At 45.0% G+C, this 26,847-nt stretch overlaps 1 long non-coding RNA gene across 2 annotated transcripts; it reads left to right on the top strand.

Annotated features, from left to right (window-relative positions):
* The first annotated feature begins 1,499 nt into the window (after positions 1-1,499).
* LOC117094396 lies at positions 1,500-26,145 on the top strand. Of its 2 annotated transcripts, XR_004441533.1 has the most exons (3): positions 1,500-1,916; positions 11,120-11,243; positions 25,057-26,145. It is a non-coding gene; the product is annotated as an uncharacterized LOC117094396 (long non-coding RNA). The 2 variants fall into 2 exon arrangements; XR_004441532.1 differs by lacking the exon at positions 11,120-11,243 and having other exon boundaries at positions 1,503-1,916.
* The last annotated feature ends 702 nt before the right edge of the window (positions 26,146-26,847 follow it).

Below are 26,847 nucleotides of genomic sequence, written 5' to 3'. Positions count from 1 at the left end.
AAAGAAAGAAAGAAAGAAGAAGAAAGAAAGAAGGGAGGGAGGGAGGGAGGGAGGGAGGGAGGGAGGGAGGGGAAGGAAGGAAGGAAGGAGGAAGGAAGGAAGGAAGGAAGGAAGGAAGGAAGGAAGGAAGGAAGGAAGGAAGGAAGGAAGAAAGAAGGAAAGAAAGAAAGAAACCAAGGCCTTATTTACTCTTATTTGCTTGTAGAGGTACTATACAGACAATCTCTAAAAAAAAAAAAATGTGTGCAAGGACACGTAAGAAGCTGGAAGTCCAGTTGCTTTCAGGTAAAAAGAAAACAAGAACCCTGAGGACAGAATGGGAGGGATACCTATTTTGAAGGGTATTCCTTTTTTAGGTCTTTTGGATTTTGTACTGTTGGGTCTGTCTTTTGGATTTTGTACTGTTGGGTCTGTGGTAATTCTTTTGTTTGGTTTGGGGGCATTTTGGGTTTTTTTTGTTTTTTGTTTTTTTCAGTCAGGGTCTCAGTCTCCCAGGCTGGAGTGCCGTGGTGCAATCATGGATCATGGTTCACTGTAGCCTCGATCTCCCAGGCTCAAGTAATCCTCCCACCTCAGCCTCCCAAATAGCTGAGACTACAGGCACATGCCACCCATCCTGGCTTTTTTTTTCTTTTCTTTTTTTTAGAAACGGGTCTCATTATGTTGCCCAGGCTGTTCTCAAACTGCTGAACTCAAGCGATCCACCCACCTCAGCCTCCCAAAGTGCTGGGGTTACGGGCGTGAGCCACTGTGCCGGGCCTAAGTTGGCTCTTTTCTCCTCTGCAATCTGGGGACAGAGGCCAAGCCCTGAATGAGGCTGCAGCTGCTGCAGCACTCTGACAAAGAGAGAAATCCTCATGGATGATGATGGTGGCCTTAGGGCACCTGTCAGCACAAGCGTGCTTTTCATAAGCACTAGTCATCTTCTCTGGTTTATAAGACAAGGAGTCACAAGAAGGAGAAGATGGCTCCAATGATGTGGGAGGGAGAGACTAAGTCAAATAGGCCCGAGGGCCCACCCACGCCCACCCACGACCTGGAGAGACTGCAGTGGTCCATGCTCTGCCACCCAAGGGGTAAAGCTCAAACGCCTCTGTCCGGCATCCTGAGATCCAACTCCCAAGCAGCTTTCTGGTGCTCCCTTCCTCTGTTCTGCAGGTGGGCTGCACGGAGCCTACACCAATATTCAACTTAGCCTCAGCATTCAGGAAAGTCTGCTTTTCAGCTCCACCTTCTGCCTTGGGAAGGCTCGAGAGCCGACTGGCCACTTGGCAGGAGACTAGGGTCTGGAGGCAGGAAAACCTAAGGCCGATTCACGCTGACTTCCTAGAACCAAATCGAAAAAAAACCCCCAACTTTCCATACCTAAGTAACAAAAGGACCAGAGGCGACTCCCTTTGAAAACCACCCACCCGTTTCTGCTGGAAAATTGAAAGTAGCTCTGATTGGTTGCAGAAAGCAAAGATATTTGCATAGGAGTGTAACTTTGTAATTTCACTTTAGTCTCTGATGAGTTGCTTTCCGCAACCAATCAGATTGATTTCGGGCCACTACTTTATTTGCATCGGGTGAACACCATGTGGCCAATGGGAAACCTCTACGATGTATTTGGACCCCAGAAGATTCTGCAGTTGGGCTATTGAGCCCCTATGATCGGGCCACTCCCATCCTGCAGAGCGTACTTTCATTTTCAGTAAATATCTGCTTTGGTTGCTTCATTCTTTCCTTGCTTTGTTTGCATGTTTTGTCCAACTCTGTTCAAAATGCCAAGAACCTGGACAACCTCCACTGGTCACTGGTAACAGCTTCTCTGCCTCGAAGTCCATCAGGGAGCAAGTGGCCACATAAATGATCATGATATGGAGCCTGCATGTCATCTGGAGTTACTCCAGCCAGGCAGGCCTTCCGATTCAGTGGTAAGGCTGCATATTCACTTTTAATTATAGTCGAGCATGAGAGATGTAACGAGGAGTGAAAAAATATTATGTGCTTTAGGGTTTGAAGTTCTATCAGTCCATTGCGATATAAATGCACTATTATTATTGCCGGAGCAAAATGCGCCAATAATTAGTGATGATTGTGAAAGGTATTTATTTTATGTACCAAAACAGTTATTAAGAGCTTCTTAACAGATAAATAGGGAAATAGATTGATGGTTAAGACAATGTGTTGGCCGGGCGCGGTGGCTCAAGCCTGTAATCCCAGCACTTTGGGAGGCCGAGACGGGCGGATCACGAGGTCAGGAGATCAAGACCATCCTGGCTAACACGGTGAAACCCCGTCTCTACTAAAAATACAAAAAACTAGCCGGGCGAGGTGGCGGGCGCCTGTAGTCCCAGCTACTCGGGAGGCTGAGGCAGGAGAATGGCGTGAACCCGGGAGGCGGAGCTTGCAGTGAGCCGAGATTGCGCCACTGCACTCCAGTCTGGGCGACAGAGCGAGACTCTGCCTCAAAAAAAAAAAAAAAAAAAAAAAGACAATGTGTTAACTAGATAACTTTAAGAAGAACAATAGCACCTCTAGTCCCAGCTATTCAGGAGACTGAGGTGGGAGGTTTGCTTGAGCCCAGGAAGTCAAGGCTGCAGTGAGCCAAGATTGTGCCACTGCACTCCAACCTGGATGACAGAGCAAGACCGCTGTCTCATGAAAAAAAAAAAAAAAAAGAACAATGTATCACCTATGATGCAACACAGTATAAAGATTTAAATGAGACTGTTAAGTACGATGATAGACATTAGACTTTCTGATATCTAATCCTTATAAAAATTATTTGGTGTACTTACATTTGTAATATTAAGCTAAATAAACTTTAGGATGGCTATTTAATTCTTTTTTTATATATACTTTAAGTTCTAGGGTACATGTGCACAACGTGCAGGTTTGTTACATATGTATACATGTACCACGTTGGTGTGCTACACCCATTAACTCATCATTTACATTAGGTATATCTCCTAATGCTATCCCTCCCTCCCCGCCCCATGATAGGACCTAGTGTGTGATGATCCCCTTCCTGAGTCCAAGTGATCTCATTGTTCAATTCCCATCTATGAGTGAGAACATGCGGTATTTGGTTTTCTGTTCTTGTGATAGTTTGCTGAGAATGATAGTTTCCAGCTGCATCCATGTCCCTACAAAGGACATGAACTCATCCTTTTTTATGGCTGCATAGTATTCCATGGTGTATATGTGCCACATTTTCTTAATCCAGTCTGTCACAGATGGACATTTGGGTTGATTCCAAGTCTTTGCTATTGTGAATAGTGCCGCAATAAACATACGTGTGCATGGTCTTTACAGCAGCGTGACTTATAATCCTTTGGGTATATCCCCGGTAATGGGATGGCTGGGTCAAATGGTATTTCTAGTTCTAGATCCTTGAAGAATCACCACACTGTTTTCCACAATGGTTGAACTAGTTTACAATCCCACCAACAGTGTAGAAGTGTTCCTATTTCTCCACATCCTCTCCAGCACCTGTTGTTTCCTGACTTTTTAATGATTGCCATTCTAACTGATGTGAGATGGTATCTCATTGTGGTTTTGATTTGCATTTCTCTGATGGCGAGTGATGATGAGCATTTTTTCATGTGTCTGTTGGCTGTATGAATGTCTTCTTTTGAGAAGTGTCTGTTCATATCCTTTGCCCACTTTTTGATGGGGTGTTTTTTTCTTGTAAATTTGATTGTGTTCTTTGTAGGTTCTAGATATTAGCCCTTTGTCAGATGAGTAGATTGCAAAAATTTTCTCCCATTCTGTAGGTTGCCTGTTCACTCTGAGGGTACTTTCTTTTGCTGTGCAGAAGCTCTTTAGTTTAATTAGATCCCATTTGTCAATTTTGGCTTTTGTTGTCATTGTTTTTGGTGTTTTAGACATGAAGTCCTTGCTCATGCCTATGTCCTGAATGGTATTACCTAGGTTTTCTTCTAGGGATTTTATGGTTTTAGGTCTAACATTTAAGTATCTAATCCATCTTGAATTAATTTTCGTATAAGGAGTAAGGAAAGGATCCAGTTTCAACTTTCTACTTATGGCTAGCCAATTTTCCCAGTACCATTTATTAAATAGGGAATCCTTTCCCCATTTCTTGTTTCTCTCAGGTTTGTCAAAGATCAGATGGCTGTAGATGTGTGGTATTATTTCTGAGGGCTCTGTTCTGTTCCATTGGTCTATATCTCTGTTTTGGTATCAGTACCATGCTGTTTTGGTTACTGTAGCCTTGTAGTATAGTTTGAAGTCAGGTAGCGTGATGCCTCCAGCTTTGTTCTTTTTGGCTTAGGATTGTCTTGGCAATGTGGGCTCTTTTTTGGTTCCATATGAACTTTAAAGCAGTTTTTTCCAATTCTGTGAAGAAACTAATTGGTAGCTTGATGGGGATGGCATTGAATCTATAAATGACCTTGGGCAGTATGGCCATTTTCACAATATTGATTCTTCCTATCCATGAGCATGGTATGTTCTTCCATTTGTTTGTGTCCTCTTTTATTTCACTGAGCAGTGGTTTGTAGTTCTCCTTGAAGAGGTCCTTTACATCCCTTGTAAGTTGGATTTCTAGGTATTTTATTCTCTTTGAAGCTATTGAGAATGGGAGTTCATTCATGATTTGGCTCTCTGTCTGTTACTGGTGTATAAGAATGCTTGTGATTTTTGCACATTAATTTTGTATCCTGAGACTTTGCTGAAGTTGCTTATCAGCTTAAGGAGATTTTGGGCTGAGACAATGGGGTTTTCTAAATATACAATCATGTCATCTGCAAACAGGGACAATTTGACTTCTTCTTTTCCTAACTGAATACCCTTTATTTCTTTCTCTTGCCTGATTGCCCCAGCCAGAATTTCCAACACTATGTTGAATAGGAGTGGTGAGAGAGGGTATCCCCGTCTTGTGCCAGTTTTCAAAGGGAATGCTTCCATTTTTTGCCCATTCTGTATGATATTGGCTGTGGGTTTGTCATAAATAGCTCTTATTATTTTGAGATACGTTCCATCAATACCGAATTTATTGAGAGTTTTTAGCATGAAGAGCTGTTGAATTTTGTCAAAGGTCTTTTCTGCATCTATTGAGATAATCATGTGGTTTTTGTATTTGGTTCTGTTTATATGCTGGATTACGTTTATTGATTTGCATATGTTGAACCAGCCTTGCATCCCAGGGATGAAGCCCACTTGATCATGGTGGATAAGCTTTTTGGTGTGTTGCTGGATTCAGTTTGCCAGTATTTTATTGAGGATTTTTGCATCGATGTTCATCAGGGATATTGGTCTAAGAATCTCTTTGTTTGTTGTATCTCTGTCAGACTTTGGTATCAAGATGACGTTGGCCTCATAAAATGAGTTAGGGAGGATTCCCTCTTTTTCTATTGATTGGAATAGTTTCAGAAGGAATGGTACCAACTCCTCCTTGTACCTCTGGTAGAATTCGGCTGTGAATCCATCTGGTCCTGGACTTTTTTTGTTGGTAGGCTATTAATTATTGCCTCAATTTCAGAGCCTGCTATTGGTCTATTCAGGGATTCAGCTTCTTCCTGGTTTAGACTTGGGAGAGTGTAAGTGTCCAGGAAATTATCCATTTCTTCTAGGTTTTCTAGTTTATTTGCATAGAGGTGTTTATAGTATTCTCTGATGGTAGTTTGTGTTTCTGTGGGGTCGGTGGTGATATCCCCTTTGTCATTTTTTATTGTGTCTATTTGATTCTTCTCTCTTTTCTTCTTTATTAGTCTTGCTAGCAATCTATCAATTTTGTTGATCTTTTCAAAAACCAGCTCCTGGATTCATTGATTTTTTGGAGGATTCTTTGTGTCTCTATCTCCTTCACTTCTGCTCTGATCTTAGTTATTTCTTGCCTTCTGCTAGCTTTTGAATGTGTTTGCTCTTGCTTCTCCAGTTCTTTTAATTGTGATGTTAGGGTGTCAATTTTAGATCTTTCCTGCTTTCTCTTATGGGCATTTAGTGCTATAAATTTCCCTCTAAACACTGCTTTAAATGTGTCCCAGAGATTCTGGTATGTTATGTCTTTGTTCTCATTGGTTTCGAAGAACATCTTTATTTCTGCCTTCATTTCATTATGTACCCAGTAGTCATTCAGAAGCAGGTTGTTCAGTTTCCATGTAGTTGAGCGGTTTTGATTGAGTTTCTTAGTCCTGAGTTCTAGTTTGATTGCACTGTGGTCTGAGAGACAGTTTGTTATAATTTCTGTTCTTTTACATTTGCTGAGGAGTGCTTTACTTCCAACTATGTGGTCAATTTTGGAATAAGTGTGATGTGGTGCTGAGAAAAATGTATATTCTGTTGATTTAGGGTGGAGAGTTCTGTAGATGTCTATTAGGTCCACTTGGTGCAGAGTTGAGTTCAATTCCTGGATATCCTTGTTAACTTTCTGTCTCATTGATCTGTCTAATGTTGACAGTGGGGTGTTAAAGTCTCCCGTTATTATTGTATGGGAGTCTAAGTCTCTTTGTAAGTCTCTAAGGACTTGCTTTATGAATCTGGGTGCTCCTGTATTGGGTGTGTGTATATTTAGGATAGTTAGCTCTTCCTGATGAATTGATCCCTTTACCATTATGTAATGGCCTTCTTTGTCTCTTTTGATCTTTGATGATTTAAGGTCTGCTTTATCAGAGACTAAGATTGCAACCCCTGCTTTTTTTTTTGTTTTCCATTTGCTTTGTAGATCTTCTCCATCCCTTTATTTTGAGCCTATGTGTGTCTCTGCATGTGAGATGGGTCTCCTGAATACAGCAAACTGATGGGTCTTGACTCTTTATCCAATTTGCCAGTCTGTGTCTTTTAGTTGGACCATTTAGTCCATTTACATTTAAGGTTAATATGGTTATGTGTGAACTTGATCCTGTCATTATGATATTAGCTGGTTATTTTGCTCGCTAGTTGATGCAGTTTCTTCCTAGCATCGATGGACTTTACATTTTGGCATGTTTTTGCAATGGCTGATACTGGTTGTTCCTTTCCATGTTTAGGGCTTCCTTCAGGATCTCTTGTAGGGCAGGCCTGGTGGTGACAAAATCTCTAAGCATTTGCTTGTCTGTAAAGGATTTTATTTCTCCTTCACTTATGAAACTTAGTTTGGCTGGATGTGAAATTCTGGGTTGAAAATTCTTTTCTTTAAGAATGTTGAATATTGGCCCCCACTCTCTTCTGGCTTGGAGAGTTTCTGAAGAGAGATCTGCTGTTAGTCTGATGGGCTTTCCTTTGTGTGTAACCCGACCTTTCTGTCTGGCTGCCCTTAACATTTTTTCCTTCATTTCAACTTTGGTGAATCTGACAATTATGTGTCTTGGAGTTGCTCTTCTCGAGGAGTATCTTTGTGGCGTTCTCTGTATTTCCTGAATTTGAATGTTGGCCTGCCTTACTAGGTTGGGGAAGTTCTCCTGGATGATATCCTTCAGAATGTTTTCCAACTTGGTTCCATTTTCCCAGTCACTTTCAGGCACACCAATCAGACGTAGATTTGGTCTTTTCACATAATCCCATATTTCTTGGAGGCTTTGTTCATTTCTTTTTACTCTTTTTTCTCTACACTTCTCTTCTCGCTTCATTTCATTCATTTGATCTTCAATCGCTGATACTCTTTTTTCCAGTTGATCGAGTCGGTTACTGAAGCTTGTGCGTTTGTCATGTAGTTCTCGTGTTATGGTTTTCATCTCTATCAGTTCTTTTAAGGTCTTCTCTGCATTGATTATTCTAGTTGTCCATTCATCCATTCTTTTTTCAAGGTTTTTAGTTTCTTTGCACTGGTTACGCAGTTCCTCCTTTAGCTCTGAGAAGTTTGATTGACTGAAGCTTCTTCTCTCAACTCATCAAAGTCATTCTCCATCCAGCTTTGTTCCATTGGTGGCGATGAGCTGCATTCCTTTGGAGGGGGTGATACGCTCTGATTTTTTGAATTTTCAGCTTTTCTGCACTGCTTTTTCCCCATCTTTGTGGTTTTATCTGCCTTTGGTCTTTGATGATGGTGACATACTGATGGGTTTTGGTATGCGTGTCCTTTCTGTTTGTTAATTTTCCTTCTAACAGTCAGGACCCTCAGCTGTAGGTCTATTGGAGTTTGCTTGAGGTCCACTCCGGACCCCGTTTGCCTGGGTATCAGCAGCGGAGGCTGCAGAAGATAGAATATTGCTGAACAGTGAATGTTGCTGTCTGATTCTTGATCTGGAAGCTTCATCTCAGGGGTGTACCCCACCATGTGAGGTGTGAGGTGTTGGTCTGCACCTAGTAGGGGATGTCTCCCAGTTAGGCTACTCGGGGGTCAGGGACCAACTTGAGCAGGCAATCTGTCCGTTCTCAGATCTCAACCTCCATGCTGGGAGATCCACTGCTCTCTTTAAAGCTGTCAGACTGGGGCATTTACCTCTGCCAAGGTTTCTGCTGCTTTTTGTTTAGCTATGCCCTGTCCCCAGAGAAGGAGTCTACAGAGGCAGGCCAGCCTCCTTGAGCTGTGGTGGGCTCCATCCAATTCCAGCTTCCCACAGCTTTGTTTACCTACTTAAGCCTCAGCAATGGTGGGCACCCCTCCCCCAGCCTTGCTGCCACCTTGCAGTTAGATCTCAGACTGCTGTGCTAGCAATGAGGGAGGCTCCATGGGCGTGGGACCCTCTGGGCCAGGTGTGGGATATAATCTCCTGGTGTGCCATTTGCTAAGACCCTTAGTAAAGCGCAGTATTAGGGTGGGAGTTACCTGATTTTCCAGGTGTTGTGTGTCTCAATTTCCTTTGGCTAAGAAAAGGAATTCCCTTCCACCTTGCGCACCCCAGGTGAGGCGATGCCTCGCCCTGCTTCAACTCTCACTGGTCGGGCTGCACCCGCGGACCAGCACCAACTGTCCAACACGCCCCAGTGAGAAGAACCCAGTACCTCAGTTGAAAATGCAGAAATCACCCATCTTCTGTGTCACTCACACTGGGAGCTGGAGGCTGGAGCTGTTCCTATTCGGCCATCTTGGGCATACCCCGGCTCTTTAATTCTTAGTTACACAATTCAGTTATACATTTGGACCATAAGTCATTCCAGTAAGAGTCCAGTTTGGGAATTCTTTTGTCGTCATTGTTGTTGCTGTTATTGTTGTTGTTGTTTGAGACGGGGTCTTGCCCTGTCACCCAGGCTGCAGTGCAATGGCGTGATCATGGCTCACTGCAGCTTTGACTTCCTGGGCTCAAGTGATCCTCCTGTCTCAGCCTCCTGAGTAGCTGGGACTACAGGTGCACACCACCACGCCTGGCTAATGTTAAAATGTTTTGTAGAGATGAAATCTCACTATGTTGCCCAGGCTGGTCTTGAACTCCTGGGCTCAAGCAGTCTTCCCATCTCAGCCTCCCAAAATGTTGGGATTACAGGCATGAGCCACCATGCCCAGTCTGGGAATTCTTTATGTCTCAAAATTGTACAAGGAAGAAAAGTTTCAAAATCATTACCAAAAAAAATGATTATATCTGATAAGGAATTAATATCCAGAACATATAGAGAACTCCTAAAACTCAAAAACAACGGCAAAAACAAGTAACACAATACAAAAATGAACAAACGACTTGAATAGATATGTCTCTAGAGAATAATGACTGGCCAGGCATGGTGGCTCATGCCTGTAATCCTAGCACTTTGAGAGGCCAAGGTGGGAGGATCACTTGCAGCCAGGAGTTCAAGACCAGCCTGAACAACATGATGAAACCCCATCTCTATAAACAATTTAAACATTTTAAAAATTCACCTGGTGTGGTGGCACGTGCCTATACTTCCAGCTACTCAGGAGACTAGGCAGGAGGATCACTTGAGGCCAAGATTTTGAGGCTGCAGTGAGCTATGATGGCGCCATGCACTTCAGCACATCACTAATCATTAGAGAAATTCAGATCAAAACCACAGTGAGATGCCACTTCATACCCACTAGAATGGCTACTATAAGAAAGAAAGAGAGGATGTTGGAGAATTGGAATCTTTGTACTGATAGGAATGTAAAGTGGTACAGCCACTATTGGAAACAGAGTGGCATTTTCTCAAAAAATTCTAAATAGAGGCTGGGCGCGGTGGCTCACACCTGTAATCCCAGCACTTTGGGAGGCCAAGGCAGGTAGATCAAGAGGTCAGGAGTTCGAGACCAGTCTGGCCAAGATGGTGAAACGCTGTCTCTACTAAAAATACAAAAATTAGCCAGGCACAATGGCAGGAGCCTGTAACCCCAGCTACTCAGGAGGCTGAGGCAGGAGAATCTCTTGAACCTGCGAGGTGGAGGTTGCAGTGAACCGAGATTCCACCACTGCACTCCAGCCTGGGCAACACAATGAGACTCCATCTCAAAAATACTAATAATAAATAAATAAATAAAGAAAGAATTACCATATGATCCAGGAATTCCACTTCTGGGTATACACCCAAAAGAACTGAAAGCAAAGTCACACACAGCTATCTGTACACCCATGTTCATAGCAGCATTATTCACAATAGCCAAAAGGTAGGGGCAGCCCAACTGCTGCTTCCACCAGTGGATGAATGGATAACACAGTGTGTTTATCCATTGATAAACTACTGATATGGTTTGGATCTGTGTCCCCACTCAAATCTCCTGTCCAGTTATAATCCCCAGTGTTAAAGGCAGGACATGGTGGGAGGTGATTGGATCATGAAGTCAGAGTTCTCATAAATGGTGTAGCACCATCCCTCCTTGGTACTGTGTAGTGAGTGAATTCTCACAAGATCTGGTTGTTTAAAAAGTATGCAGCACCTCCCCCCTCTCTCTCTTGCTCCTACTCTGGCCACGTGATAAGTGCTGGCTTCTGCTTCATCTTCTGCCATGATTGTAAGTTTCCTGAGACCTCCCGGGAAGCTGAGCAGAAGGCCAGCATCATGTTTCCTGTGCAGCCTATGGAATCATGAGCCAATGAAACCTCTTTTCTTTATAAATTACCCAGTCTCAGTTATTTCTTTTTTTATTCTTTTTTCCTTTTTTTGAGACAGGGTCTTGCTCTGTTGTCCAGGCTACAGAACAGTGGCATGACAGCTCCCTGCAGCCTCAACCTCTCAGGCTCAAGCAATCCACCCACCTCAGCCACCTGAGTAACTGGTACTACCGGTATGGGCCACTATGCCCAGCTAATTTTTGTATTTTTTGTAGGGATGGGGTTTCACCATGCTACCCAGGCTGGCCTTGAGCTCCTGGACTTAAGTGATCTTCTCACCTTGGCCTCCCAAAGTGCTGGAATTAAAGGCGTGCACCATCGTGACCAGCCCAGTATCAGGTATTTCTTTATAGCAATGCAAGAACAGACTAATACAGACACAATGGAGTATTACTCAACATTACAAAGGAAGGAGATTCTGACCCATGCTCTTATATGGATGAAACTTGAAGACATTATACTAAGTGAAATAAACTAATCACAAAAAGAAAAATAGCATATGATTCCACTTAAAGAGGTACCTAGGGTAGTCAAATGCATAGACATAGAAATTAGAATTGTGGTTGGTTGCCAGGAGCTGGGGGAAGGGGAGGATGGGGAGTTGGTGGTGGTTGTACCAGGTGAACGTACTTAATTCCACTGAACTCAACACTTAACATGGTTAAAATGGTAAATTTTAGGTTACGCCTATTTTGCCACAATTTTTAAAAATCATTTAAAATCCATGATAAATAGAGTGACCGTACAATTTATTGTCTAAACTGGGACACTTTGGGCAATGAAAATGGGTGCTTTTAATAACTATACTTGGATCCTAGGGGTTAAAGAGACTGCCCTAGGTAGCCTGGGGATTCCCCAAAATAGCGACTTCTCCACTTACCTCAGTTGAAAGTGTCTTCTTAGCCTGGCAAATATTCAGTTCGGTAACTATGGAAGAAATGTCATCATGAACAGTGCCAAGATATAATTATTCCAATTCTGGAATGTCAAACTTTAACATTTTGGCCACAAAATTTTCTTGTAATCACATTGTCACAATAATTTTGAGATAAAGTGGGTGTATCCAGAAGTCCATTCTATGTTGGCACACTTGGCATTGCTCAATGCTTGTGCAGGGGTGGTACACTTACCTCCCAGCCTCCATCCTCCCTTTCCCTCCCACTGTCCTCTTCCACGCATCCTTTCAGGTAGATCTTACACAAATGGCTCCTCCTCTGTCCTGTCTTTCCTGATCCACCTTGTGGCATTTCTCCACTTCCAAAACTCTCTGGTGCTTTTACTTGGCGTGAGGATGACATGAGATAAGACCTGGATTAATTGGTTAATGTTAATAACATCTGCTTGGCTGTCAATCCTGAAAAATACTGTAATTAAGATCATCAACCAGCCATAGGGAAACCACCTTGGACCTCCCCGTGTAAACTACTTTGAGTAGTGTCTTGGGTTTTTCAAGAGTTTGTCAGGCACTTGAGGCTGAGGCCCGGAGAAAGAATATTATTTGATTCTTAGCCATGGTGGGAACCAACATTTATCTAAGTGTTTTTCATAGACAGGAAGTGGTAATTCTCACCCTCCCTGATCTGGGCTCTGACTCACTGGGATGCCCCAACCTCTGGGCCTGGGCTCACAAGTGGTAGCCAGCTGACCTGAGCAACACAGTAAGATGCGTGCCTGAAAAATTACACTGGTGGGGCTGGTCATGAAAAGTGCTGTTCTCCTCATTCATGTGGTTTTGTCAGGATGTCTGCATTCTGCAGCCCTGGGCCAGTTATTTTGAGCACAGAAATCACTTTAACAGAGCCCTAAAGGTCACTGGTCCCAAGGATTATTTCGCCCCCTCACCACAGTTAATGTCACCTACCCCACCTCTGTTTTACTGTGTTCCCATAACACATTTTGAGTGTGGCTATGTGATGTAAAAAGCTGTTTTTATGCAAATGTTCAGGGTAACATCATGCATAGTGTCTTAGTTCATTTTCTGCTGCTATACCAAAGTACCACAGACTGGGTAATTTACAAAGCACAGAAATTTATTTGGCTCATGGTTCTGGAGCTGGGAAGTCCAAGAGCGTGGTGCAGGCATCTAGCGAGGGCCATCCCATGGCAGAAGGCATCACATCGTGAGACAGAACACATGCAAGAGAAAGGAAAGAGAGGCAGAATTCCCTGATATTATATCTAAGTCACTCCTGTGATAGCTAATCTGGTCCCCCAATAATGGCCTGAATCCACTCATGAGAGCTGTGTTTCCATGACCTGATCACCGTTTAAAGATGCCACTTCTCAACATTGTTGCGTTGGCCATTAAGTTTCCAACACATGAACTTTGGGAACACATTCAAATCACAGCACTTAGAATATAACAGGATTCCCCTCCTACAGCCATGAATCCCTTGGGTCACCAAGTTAATGTAACAATAACAAAGTCTAATGTTATTTACAAGAAATTGGAAGCTTTAAGTAGCCTCATGAGGCCAAAGGGCAACATTAGAGCATATCCTTTGATACCTTAAGCTTGTGTCAAAAAGGGTATTAACAGTTGACCACTTCACATCCACAACGATGACTATAATTTTTTAAATGGAAAATAACGATTGGCAAGGACACGGAAAAACTGGAATCCTCCTACTTCGCTTGTGAAAATGTAAAATGGTGCAGCTGATGTGGAAAACAGTCTGTTGGTTCATCAAAAATGCAAACATGGGGCCAGGTGCAGAGGCTCACGCCTGTAATCCCAGCACTTTGGGAGGCCAAGGCGCGCAGATCATGAGGTCAGGAGTTCGAGACCAGCCGGGCCAACATGGTGAAACCCCGTCTCTACTAAAAATATAAAAATTAGCCAGGCGTAGTGGCGCATGCCTGTAGTCCCAGCTACTCGGGAGACTGAGGCAGAAGAATTGCTTGAACCTGGGAGGCAGAGGTTATAGTAAGCCGAGATCATGCCACTGCACTCCAGCCTGGGCAACAGAGTGAGACTTCATCTAAAAAAAAAAAAAAAATTAAACATGGAGTTACCATATGACCCAGAAGTCCCATTTCTAGTATGTACCCAGAAGAATAGAAACACAGGTTAAAACAGTGACCAAAATGTAAAAGCAGCCCTGCTGTCCATAAGCTGTAAACAGATAAACTGGGCTGTAGTACATTCATAAAATGGAATATTTCATCATAAAAAGGAGGCAGTACCAACACATGCTGCAGCTTGGATGAACCTAAGTGAAAGAAGCCAGATGCAAAAGGACACATATTGTATGATTCCATATATGTGAAATATTCAGGATAGGCAAATCCATTCAAGACAGAAAGCAGATTGGTGATTGCCAGGGCCTGGGGGAAGGGGAAATGGGGCATGGCTCTTTAATGGGTATGAGGTTTCCTTTGGGGGTGATAAAAACGTTATGGTTGAATGAGACAGTGAATGTACTAAAGCCACTGACTGTACACTTCAAAATGGTTAAAGTGGGTCGGGCGCGGTGGCTCACACCTGAAATCCCAGCACTCTGGGAGGCCGAGGCAGGCAGATCATCTGCGGTCAGGAGTTCAAGACCAGCCTGGCCAAAATGGCAAAACCCTGCCTCTGCTAAAAATACAAAAATTAGCTGGGCGTGGTGATGCATGCCTGTAATCCAAGCTACTCAGGAGGTTGAGGCAGGAGAATCGCTTGAACTCGGAAGGCCAAAGTTACAGTGAGCCGAGATTGAGCCACTGCACTCCAGCCTGACAGAGCAAGACTCTGTCTCAAAAACAAAAAAAAGAAAAAAAACATGGTTAAAGTGGCAAATTTTATGCTATATAAATTGTGCCTTAATTTTTTTTAAGTATACACTTTGAGTGAGGCAAGTGTTTGACAAAGAAACCACTTCTTTCCTGGCAACATTTCATTATCCTCCAGTGTTAAAGGCCCTCCCCACAAACCTATCTCTCAAGCCACCCACGTACCAAGAGACACAAGAACACTAGAGGTCAGACAGGAGGGGACAGCCTGCATTGTCTCCTTCACCCTCATTTGGACCTTCGACCTATTGCCTTCTCACACTCTCAGAATCCAAAGGTCATGCCAGTTCAAAAGGACCCGGTATCATGGAGACTGGGGCTCAGAAACTAATACCCCCAAATATGGCTCTGTGACATGCTGAACTGAAGAAGAAGCCACAAGATTTCTCCCCCAACCCCCGCCTCTGTCTCAGTCTGTCTCTCGCAAGGCACCGAGTGAGGTTGTTCTCACTTATCTGCCTAAAGCCCAAACCCACCAAAGAAGAAAACAATTACTCCTGGTCCCTTCCTAAATTTTCATGAACTGAACTCATATCCAGGAAGAAAGCCTGACATCTGTCAACACAGCTAGGCAGACTTTTGTCACAAACCATTGTATATTCTGCAGGCACAATAGACTTTGTCCCAGGCCACTGTATGTTCTTCAAGCCCATTTATTTCCCTAAAAATCACTTACACTAAAATCATCCACACTTCTCCATCTCCCATTCTCCTAAGAAGAAGGTTATATAAGCATATGTACCCCGCTAGGTTACTGAGTAATCACTCTCCTACAATTCCCCATGCTTGACACGTTAAAATAAATTCATAGCCTTTTATCTAATTAATCTGCCTTTTGTGAGTTGGTTTTTGTGCAAACTTTCTGAGAACAAAGGGAAGTTTTCGTGGGTATTGCATGGTCTTCTGAAATAACTAGCATTAATACAGATTAGACAAAAAACAACTCTGAACATGTTCCATGTGACAGCAGAATGTCCCGAAATGGGAAGGAATAAATGTGAGCACGAGAGATCTGTGTGAACAGATAATGAGGTTTGGGGTAAGATGCAAAGGAGGATATATATTATACTGTCTTTCATATGGAAAGAAGAGAAAATGAGTATGCGTATGTGTTATTTTTTGTGAAAAGAAATACAGTGTTAAACAGACACTAGAGGAAGGCATTAACCATGGAGGTGGGAAGGAATGGGGTAGAAGGGATAGGAATGGCAGTGAGGCTTCTCTTGTATATCTTATATCATTGTAACTTTTTATTTTTTTGTTTTTTTCGGAGACAGGGTCTCACCCTCTCACCCAGGTTGGAGTGCAGTTGCTCACTGCAGCCTCAACCTCCTTGGCTCAAGCAATTCTCCTGCTTCAGCCTCCCACTGTACCCAGCTAATTATTTATTTATTTATTTATTTATTTATTTATTTATTTATTTATTTTTGTAGAGATGAGGTCTCCCTATGTTGCCCAGGCTGGTCTCAAACTCTTGGGCTCAAGCAATGCTCCTATCTTGGCCTCCCAAAGTGCTGGGATTACAGGTGTGAGGCACTATTCTCAATCCATTTTTACTTTTTAACTATATAAATGTTTTACATATTTAAAAAATAAAAGTAAATGTTAACAAGATGGGATAAAGAAAACCCTACAATAGAATGCAAAAGAAGCAAATCAAACTGATAACGCCTCAAACTGATACCACAACCACACAGGGCAAGCACTCTGATTGCAGAGAAGGATCTGTTCTAAGAACAGAAGAGCTACAGAAAATCTTCTATTTAGTAGGTTTACTGTTAGTAGTAATATTGGCCTTGTAATTCTGAAACTCTTTTATGCACATATAGTGGAAAACAAATAAGCAAATACATATTTTACTGAAGGGGAAAAAAGATACTAGTAATAAGTAAAGAAGTGAAAGAAAAACTGTAATGTTAAATTTGAGTTGGAAATATCAGTTTGAACTTGTAATTTTTTTAAAAATGAATTTTCTAATCCTTTCCACTGAATGACAGCCCAGTAGCAATGAGCACATATATCACCAGGTTCTTTCTTTCTGTATACCATTCACCACTAAAGGCACCAGGGCTCATTAGAGAAATGGTTGATTCTAAGCTGGGGGTGAAAATGCACAATGTGAGCATGGAATCTCTTGTCACACCAGAAAGCAAAACAGTTTGGGAAGATAAATGTGATTATGTCAAAAGGATTCAGGAGCTGACCTGAGGGCTCCCACTGCTCAAATGTGGGATGATTTGAACATCAAAATGAATAGCTGTAGTTTCAATTATAGCATTTTTAAAACTCCACGAACCCACAGTGATTAGTGTTTTTAATATAGTGGGATTTGGAAATCCTTACAGAAAAAAAGGCCAGCTAGTAAATGTAGCAGGAATAAAAGAATGAAAAACTACCACGTTGCAATTCCCAATGTAAAGCTTCCTTCGGGTAAGCATCACCAAGTGTTGCCAAAACTATTTGGTGACTTGGATATTCAGTTAATCCTGTGACCATGTGAGGATTCTACAAATTACTTACAAAAGGGGAAACAGAGTGAGGATTAGTGATCAAACTCAGCATCACCAAGAGTGACTGACATTATGTACTCCAGATACGATACCTGACATTATTTACTCCAGATGTGATACTGACATTATTTACTCCCGATGTGATACTGACACTATGTACTCCAGATGTAATACTGACATTATTTACTCCAGATGTGATATTGACATTATTTACTCCCGATGTGATACTGACACTATACATTCCAGATGTGATACTGACATTATTTACTCCCAATGTGATACTGACACTATACATTCCAGATGTGATACTGACATTATTTACTCCAGATGTGATACTGACATTATTTACTCCAGATGTGATACTGACACTATACATTCCAGATGTGATACTGACATTATTTACTCCAGATGTGATACTGACATTATTTACTCCAGATGTGATACTGACACTATACATTCCAGATGTGACACTGACACTATACATTCCAGATGTGATACTAACATTATTTACTCCAGATGTGACACTGACACTATACATTCCAGATGTGATACTAACATTATTTACTCCCAATGTGATACTGACACTATACATTCCAGATGTGATACTGACATTATTTACTCCAGGTGTGATACTGACATTATTTACTCCAGATGTGATACTGAAATTATTTACTCCAGACGTGAGAGCTGACATTATTTACTTCAGATGTGATACCTGACAGGGAAGTCTACAGTGGCATCTATGCAGTACAGAACTCTGGCCAAAAATATTCAACCTGCATCTAATCTTGTGTAAGCAACCAGATTAACCCACATATGGGACACTGTACAAGACAACTGGCTTGGACTCTTTATCAAAAGCTAATTTCACATAAACAAAGAACAATAACAACAATAAAAAGGCAAAAGACTGTTTTATTTTATCTATTTATTTATTTTTTGAGACGGAGTCTTGCTCTGTCGCCCAGGCTGGAGTGCTGTGGTGCAATCTCAGCTCACTGCAAACTCCGCCTCCTGGGTTCACGCCATTCTCCTGCCTCAGTCTCCCCAGTAGCTGGGACTACAGGCGCCCGCCACCACGCCCAGCTAATTTTTGTATTTTTAGTAGAGATGGGGTTTCACCATGTTAGCCAGGATGGTTTCCATCTCCTGAACTTGTGATCTGCCCGCCTTGGCTTCCCAAAGTGCTGGGATTACAGGCATGAGTCACCGCTCCCGGCTGAAAGATTGTTTTAGATGAAAAGAGACTGAAGAGACATAACAACCAAATATCATACATGATCTTGATTGGATCCTGGATAGGAAAAAAAAAATCCAATGCTAAAAGCTCTTCCAGGGACAATTGTAGAAATTTGAATACAGATAGTACCCTGGGTGCTATTATGGTTGTGATCATGGTATTGTGGTTTTGTGGGAGAATATCCTTATTAGGAGATGCTGCGATATCTAGAAGTGAAGTGTCAAGATGTCAGCAACTTGCTTTCAAATTGCTCAGCAAAATAAAAGTATGTGGAAATATACACACACAGAGAGAGACGAAGAGAGACAAAGCAATTGCAGCAAAATGTTAACAGTTGGAGAATCCAGGGAAAGTTGTGTCGGAGGAGGGGAGGGAATTGCAGGGTGGATAGAGAAGGCTGGGATAGAGCTAGCTGCCAGACCCAAAGCATCTGCCACCCACACAGGGAGTGTAAAATGGCCCTCTAAATTACAATAGACTCATCTTCCTTTTGAAATCTTCCTAGGCCGGGAGCAGAGGCTCATGTCTGTAATCCCAGCTACTCAGGAGGCTGAGGCATGAGAATCACTTGAACCTGGGAGGTGGAGGTTGCAGTGAGCCTTGATCATGCCACTGCACTCCAGCTGGGGTGACAGAGCAAGACTCTGTCTCAAAAAAAAAAAAAAAAGAAAAACAGAAATCTTCCTAAAAGGGAGAGAAAGCTACACTACACTTTCCTTGAACCTCCAAGCCCCCACTGCTTGTAGACACTCTGAACCCAGTACCCATTGCAAAATAATGAATGGGAAACACACCTGGTAAACACTGCCCAGGTAGAGAGGAAGAGCCTCCCGACGCCCCCAGCACTGGGTAGGAATCACCAAACCCTACCCCCCAGTTACCAGGCCTGTGAAGCCTCTGGCTTGTCCCAGCTTTGCACTCTTATGGGAGGGGTGGGGAGAGCCCACCTACCATGCCCGTGTGTCTCCTGTCTTAACATCTAGGGCATTCTTATGTGAACCTCAGGCACTGCTGGGGAAGGCTTTATTCCTTTTCAACACCATCCTCACTCAAAACTGCATTCCTTCTTTCATTTGCTTATTTATTCAATTATTTGGCAAGTATTTCTTGAATACCAGTGATGCCAAATGCCTGTTTTAGGCACCAGGGACATGACAAGGAATAAGCAGCCATGGCACCTGTCTTCTGTGGAGCTCACAGGCAAACTGCAACTGTGACAAGTACCACAAAGGGGAGGAACAAGGTACCCATCAGAGTTGGTGACATTTGTGTGACAAGGAGGAAACACAATCGACAGGCTTTTTGGACAGGCTGAGTTTGGGGGATAATGGGGAGTGTCAACTGGATAGACAGTGGTGGTCTTCACCAGGACATCCTGGAAGAGGCCTGCAGTGGAGAAGGAGGTGACTCACACCCATGCAGGCCACAGGAGCACAGGTCAGGCACGAAAAGGAGAGGCCTGGGATGTGGTGTGGGTGGGTGGATTGTCTGTGGATTGATGGTTAAGGAAGTTACGTGTAGCAGAGGCCTGTTTTACTCCTCCACCAGAAACTTCTGCCACTTCCGGGAAGACCACACAAAAAGTCTTCAGTTTCGTACAGTTTCCTTTGATTTTGCTCATCTTTGTGCTCAGGAGAAGATCTGGGCCGCATCCTGTCCTCCAGGTGACAAGGCTCATCTGGCCTGCTAGCCAGGAGGGTGCCTTTCCTTTGCCTCCCAAAGCAAACTAGTGGGGGTGGGGGAGGGAACAGCTTGGCAACACAGGTGCACATGCACACACACATGCACTCATATGCCTGATCTTTTTCTTTTAGGATTTGCTACCCTAGAGGTGTCTGATTAGCTTTGTAAAGGTTAGAGATCATTTTATTTTGCCCAGATTTAGTCAAGGGAAAACCCAGTGCAACTGGCCCTCAGTTACCCCCCGTTCCACATCCAAGAGTTCAATCAACCATGGATCAAAAATATTTGAAAAAAGAAAAGCAATTTAAAAATAACAACAGGCCAGACACACTGGCTCACACTTGTCATCCCAGCACTGTGGTGGGAGGATCACTTGAGGCCAGGAGTTTGAGACCAGACTGGACAACACATAATGAGATCACAGCTCTACAAAAACCAAAAAAAAAAAAAAAAAACAACAACAAAAATTAGCTAGGTGTGATGGCACAAACCTGTAGTCCCAGTTACTCGGGAGGATGAGGTGGCAGGATAGCTTGAGCCCATGAGTTTGAGGCTGCAGTGAGCCATAATCATGCCACTGCACTCCAGCATGGGCAACAGACTGAGACCTCATCTCTAAATTTTTTTAAATAATAGCAACAGTAGGCCAGGCATGGTGGCTCATGTCTGTAATCCCAGCACTTTGGGAGGCTGAGGTGGGAGGATCATGAGGTCAAGATATCGAGACCATCCTGTCCAACATGGTGAAACCCCATCTCTACTAAAAATACAAAAATTAGCTGGGTGTGGTGGCGCACACCTGTAGTCCCAGCTACTTGGGAGGCTGAGGAAGGAGAATTGCTTGAATCTGGGAGACAGAGGGTGCAGTGAGCAAAAATCACAACACTGCACTCCAGCCTGGCGACAGAGCAAGACTCTCAAAATAACAATAATAATAAATAACACAAATTTTAAAACTAATACAGTACAATAACTATTTACACTGCACTTACATTGCATTAGGTATTACAAATAATCTAGAGATGATTTAAAGTATACAGGAGAATGTGCATAGGTTATTTACAAATACTATGCCATTTTATATCAGAGACTTTGGCGTCCTTGAATTTTGGTACCTCCAGGAGTCCTGGAACCAGTCCCTTTAGGACATGAGGAATAGCTATATTTGCCCCAGAAAATGGAACCCGTCCCCCAATTCCCATCCCCCACAGTCTCCTAAAAACAAGACATTTTTGGTACAAGTATATTTTATGTGGAACGTATCAACAGGATGGAGTCCCACTCGCAGACGGACACAGGGCAAAACGGAGCACAACAGGGCACGTGTGGAAGAAGTGTCCCGGGGGTGAAACCCTCGGGAATTAGAAATGGGATTGGGCTGTGTATTTGTTCCTGGCGGCTCCTGCAGCAGATGACCTCAAACAGCAGAAACTTACTCTCTCACAGCTCTAATGGGCCAGGGGTCCAAGATCAAGGTGTCAGCAGGGCCACACTCCCTCTGGAGGTTCTAAGAAGAGCCTGTTCCTGCCTCTTCCAGGCCATCCTGGCTTGTGGCTGCAACTCACAAGTCGCTGCCTCTGCCTTCATGTGGCCTTCTCCTCTTCCATCTCTGGGTCTCTCCTCTGCACGTCTCATATAAGGACATTCATCCTGGGATTTACAACCCATCCCAGATAATGATCCCAAGATAATGATCCCAGGAATCATTTCATCTCAAGATCTTTAACTTGAGCCAGGCACAGTGGCTCACGCCTGTAATCTCAGCATTTCGAGAGGCCGAGGCAGGTGGATCGCTGGAACCCAGGAGTTCAAGACCAGCGTGGGCAACTTAGGGAGACCTCGTCTCTACAAAAAATACACACAAAAAATTAACCAAGAGTGGTGGTGTGCAACCCTAGTCCCAGCTACTCGCGGATCGCTTGAGCCTGGGAGGTTGAGGCTGCAGTAAGCCGTTATCATGCCACTGCCTTCCAGCCTGGATGACACAGTGAGACCCTATCTCTCACACACACACACACACACACACACACACACACACACAATCCTTAAGACCAGCCTGGGCAATATAGGGAGCTCCACACTCAACAGGTACTCATTCAGTGTTGAAAATTACATTTGCAAAGACCCTTTTTCCAAATAAGGTCACTTACATTTGCAAAGACCTTTTTTCCAAATAAGGTGACACTTCTTGGTCCCAGGAATTATAATGTGGATGTATCTTTTGGGGGGGCTACCATTCAACACACTACAGTATGAGACTTTCACAGACCATGGGGACAGGAGGCAGCGGTTAAGCTTGGTTTCTTTCTGACTTGGCAGTGGCGCCCTGTGGTGAGGACCACTCATACTGGAACTGTGCTGAGAAACCCACCCCTCCCTCCGGCTCTCACTGCTGAAGAAAAGAGGCATTCTGGGAAATGCTAGTGGGCCCCAACCCCTTCCTAGCCACGCAAGTGACCCCCTCTTCAGGGCCTATTTCCAAGCCCCCTGCTTTGAGGCCCATGCCGGTCATCTCAGACCCCAGCTGCCTCACTCTCCATTGGGTCCTATGTCCTTGGGCCTTGATTTCACTTGTTCAAACCCCTCATAAGTGTTTGCTGGCTGTCCATGGTACTTTGGACCCCAGGCTTATGAGAAAACTCATTTGGCCATTAATCCTGCACTCACCTTGGACCAGTTCTGCAAAGTCCCAGATTCTTGTGGGAAGAGTGGGTGTTTCAAAAGCATAGAGAAGCTAACAAGCCTCTCGTCAAAATCACCCTCAGAGACCACCTATAAATCACCAGAAGCCAGGACTTTGAAGCTCAAAAGCAAAAATCCACTTGTTACCTAGCCTTGCAGGGAGGGGATTCCTGGCCCTGGGGCAGGTCTACTTTGGAGATGAAGGGAGGGAGGGAGGAAGGGATATGTACTTGTCAAAGAGATTTCAATCTTTTCTTCCTTCACCTCTGGATTTTATAGGCAGCTTTTCTAAGCACCAGGCTTATGTGTGGCAATCTACTATATGTTATTCTCTTGGATGAGCTGCCCTGAGAACAAGGCTCCTGAGGGCAGAAAGAAGCTCCACTATCTCCCCGTGATTGGGTCACAGGGTAGCCTGTGCAAGGCTGGGCAGGGCAGGTGCTGGATAAAGTCACTGGGGGAGAGGGGAGGAAGGAGGCGAAAGGTCCACACCTGTGGGTCGCATGACTCAGGCGACCCCTTAAGGGACTGCTCTCACCAAGAGGAATACCGGGGCGAGCTTTCCCACCTTGCCACCCAGATCCATTGTCCCCTCTGAGTCATACATCTGTCCAAAGCCATGACAGGGACAAAGGCCCACACTCGGTTCCAGGGCTGAGTCCTGGGCCCGGCGCGTGGCGCAGCTGCACGCCCAGCTGGTGCTCATTCGATGCTGAATGTCTCAGAGAGTCTTCAGGCCTGCCATTCTCAGCCAGGGGTCTGAGAGTCCCCGTATGAGTCAGGTTTCCCCAGAGAAACAGAACCAATGGGATGTGGACAGGGAGAGAGAGAGAGGGAGAGAGAGAGGTTGATTTTAAGGAACCGGCTCACTGATTGTGGAGACCAGCAAGCCCGCATCTGCAGGGTAGGCCCAGGGTCTGGGGATCCAGGAAGAGCGGATGCTGCAGTTCCAGTCCCAAAGCCATCTGCTGACAAATCCCCCTTCTCAGGAACACGTTTCTCTTCCAAGGTGGGGAAGAGGTGGGAGGTGAAAGGTGAGGGTCAATCTCGGTCTTCAGGTCTTCAGCAGAGGGAGCAGGACCCGCCTGCCTGGGGAGGGAATCTGCTTGACTCAGCACTCATCCACTGATTCAGATGTTACTCTTCTCAAAAAATACTTTCCCAGGGCTGGACGCGGTGGCTCACGCCTGTAATCCCAGCACTTTGGGAGGTCAAGGCAGGTGGATCACGAGATCAGGAGATGGAGACCATCCTGGCTAACATGGTGAAATCCTGTCTCTACTAAAAATACAAAAAATTAGCTGGGTGTGGCGGCGGGCGCCTATAGTCCCAGCTGCTGGGGAGGCTGAGGCAGGAGAATGGCAAGAACCCGGGAGGCGTAGCTTGCACTGAGTCGAGATCGTGCCACTGCACTCCAGCTTGGGCGACAGAACGAGATTCCATCTCAAAAAAAAAAAAATACTTTCCCAGAAACATCTAGAATAATGGCTGATCAAATATCTGGGTACCATGATCCAGCCAAATTGATGCATAAAATTATCCTCCCACTTCCCCACCCCTGGCCCCTTCAAGGCCCTCCAGGATTCTCTGAGGAGTCTGGTTCTCCATCTCCTCCTCTTTGCCCTCCTGCTTCCAAGCTGTGAGACCCTGAGGCTTTTCCCTGCCCTGTTCTACCCAAAGGGGCCTCAGGGGCTTGAATTCCTCCTTCTTGGACTTTTTCTCTTTCCAGTTAGTGGATCCCATCACTTTGAGGGCTCCTGGAATGATGTTTTCCCCAAGAAGCCTCTCCTGTATAAAATTGGGGGTTGTTGGCTGTGCCCAGAGGATGGGGGTGGCTTCCCTGCCCTCTCCACCCCCCACACCCCTGCCCCCTTCCGCCTGCATCACTGCCGGGCTGGACCGGGGATGGGGGTGGGAGGAATATAAGCCCTGGATTGGGAGCCCTTATTTTGCTTTCATTTCCTCTAGAGTTCAGCACTATGTGAGGTTATAGTAGTGGCCGACCTTGTTTATTCTTTCTCTCCTACCGGAATATACGCTCCAGGGGGCAGGGACTTCATCCCCAGAGCCTACCAGGACCTGCATACGGAGGCACTAGAGGTGTTTGTTGATTGAATGAAAAACATTCCCTGAACACCTCTGTTGTGCAACACGCACTGTGCCAGGGCGTGGACGAAAGCTCAGCTGCCCAGGTCATTGACTATTTCTGAGCATTTCCACACCCTGTGTGAGCGTTGCACACCCCTCATTTCTCTCTTCCTAGAGGCGAGCCCCTCCCTACCTGAGCGCAGGAATCATCTTCCTTCCTCTCTCCTGGAGTCTGCCCTGACTCGGTGTCCCAAGACACGGACTGGGTTCTCTCCGAGCCCTGGAGGAATGTGAACTGAGCCAATGAGGAGATGCCTCCTGTCTACTTGGAGGAAAGGGACCAGGACACACAGAGGCGCAGGGGGCTGAACCCTGGGTTCCAGCCCCACGGACTCATCCGGAGTCACGCGGTTCCGGGACTTTGCAGAGGAAAGGGGCGCAGGATGTGCTTTGGGGATAGAATTCCACCTTTGCACCCGGCTCAGCACCTGTCCTGTCGCCCGGAGATTCCCTGAGGCCACCTGGATCGGAGAGGAGATGCTGTTGATCATTTCCTGTCCCCTGAGGCTGTGATCCCGGGTGGACCGGACCTGTGGCTCGGCAGCGCCCCCTGGTGGCCAGCGACGCTCAGGCAGCGCCGGGAATCGCCGCCCAGGCCAAGGACCAGAACCAGGAGCAGGAGCAGGTGCAGGACCAGGACCAGGGCCAGGGCCAGGGCGGGAGGGAGATTTATCCCAGTGTACACCTCTAACTTATCCCTCCTACACAAGGCAGGACTCTGGCTTCATTCCCTTTTCTGTGTATTTCAAAAGTAATGTACATTGAGCATAAAAAATACATGTAAACAAAAAGACGCCCCCAATCAAAGCTGTCATGCTGTGTCCTGGCAGGACCAGCCAGGGCTGGGTCTCAATCCCAGACCTACCATCTACCAGATAACTGAATCTGAACAAGTCGCTTAACTCTCTGAGCCACAGTTTCTGCATCTGCAGTCTGGGAATGGTGTGCTCTCCATTGCTGGGTTGTGTAAAGATGACCTATGTACCCAGCACATAGGAGAGCTCTGACTGATGGGGACAATTCTTATTAGACACAAAGGAGAATGTGTTAAATGCCCTTCGGTTTCTGCCCAGGTGTTCCCAGGGGGTGAGAGATGTTCCCAAAGATACAACTGCCTGCCTGATCGCCCAAGCAGAGACTTTCTGGCAGCCAGAGTTGGTCACAGGGCTAATTCTGGTCCATGGAATGTGACTGGAAATGATGTGTACAACTTCCGAGTCACGCCCTGCAAAGGAGGTTGTCTCCCCCTCCCTTCTGCTTTTCCATCCTCCTGCTGGCTGGGAAGTGGAAGATCGTGGATCAGCTGCCCTGGAGAAAGAAAAGGAAGCCACATGTTGAGGATGGCAGAGTCTCCCTGACACCCCAGAACCACCGACATCTGAAGAAATAAATATTCCTAAGCCAACGTATCTCTGGATCTCTTTGTTACATCAACTTAGATATAATCATGGCATTTCAAGTGTACACCCAGGAGTCTTGGTATTCATTCTGAACACCAGCTGACAGAGCTTCTGCCTTTAGTACCACTTGTTATCTTTAGTGTCTCCCCCCACCCCACTCCACCATACACAAAAAAGCCCCTACAAGGGCTGGACCCACAGAACCCTAGGGATGGCTTAACTCCAGCCTGATCGTCCCCTCCCTGAGGTCGCACTGAGGCTGGTAGCCCCACCACCTGGATCATCCCTTCCCTGATGTCCCACTGAGACTTGTCGCCCCACCACCTCTCCCTGCTCCTCTCCCCGTTCTGTGGCTTCAGTGTGCCAGGGGCTGATTAAGGGTAGTCCAATGTGTCAGACAGTTAGTACAAGGGTTCTTCAGTGACTGAACAACTGCAGGTTGAACTGACAGTGAACAAGACACACACTGGGGCTCCTTTTCCCCAGTCAGGAGGGACAGAGTAGCT

This window comes from Trachypithecus francoisi, unplaced genomic scaffold, assembly GCF_009764315.1.
Source record: "Trachypithecus francoisi isolate TF-2019V2 unplaced genomic scaffold, Tfra_2.0 Lachesis_group13, whole genome shotgun sequence".
Taxonomy (NCBI): Eukaryota; Metazoa; Chordata; class Mammalia; order Primates; family Cercopithecidae; genus Trachypithecus; species Trachypithecus francoisi.
Note: the sequence above shows the minus strand (reverse complement) of the source record. Positions and strands in the feature narration are given on the sequence as shown.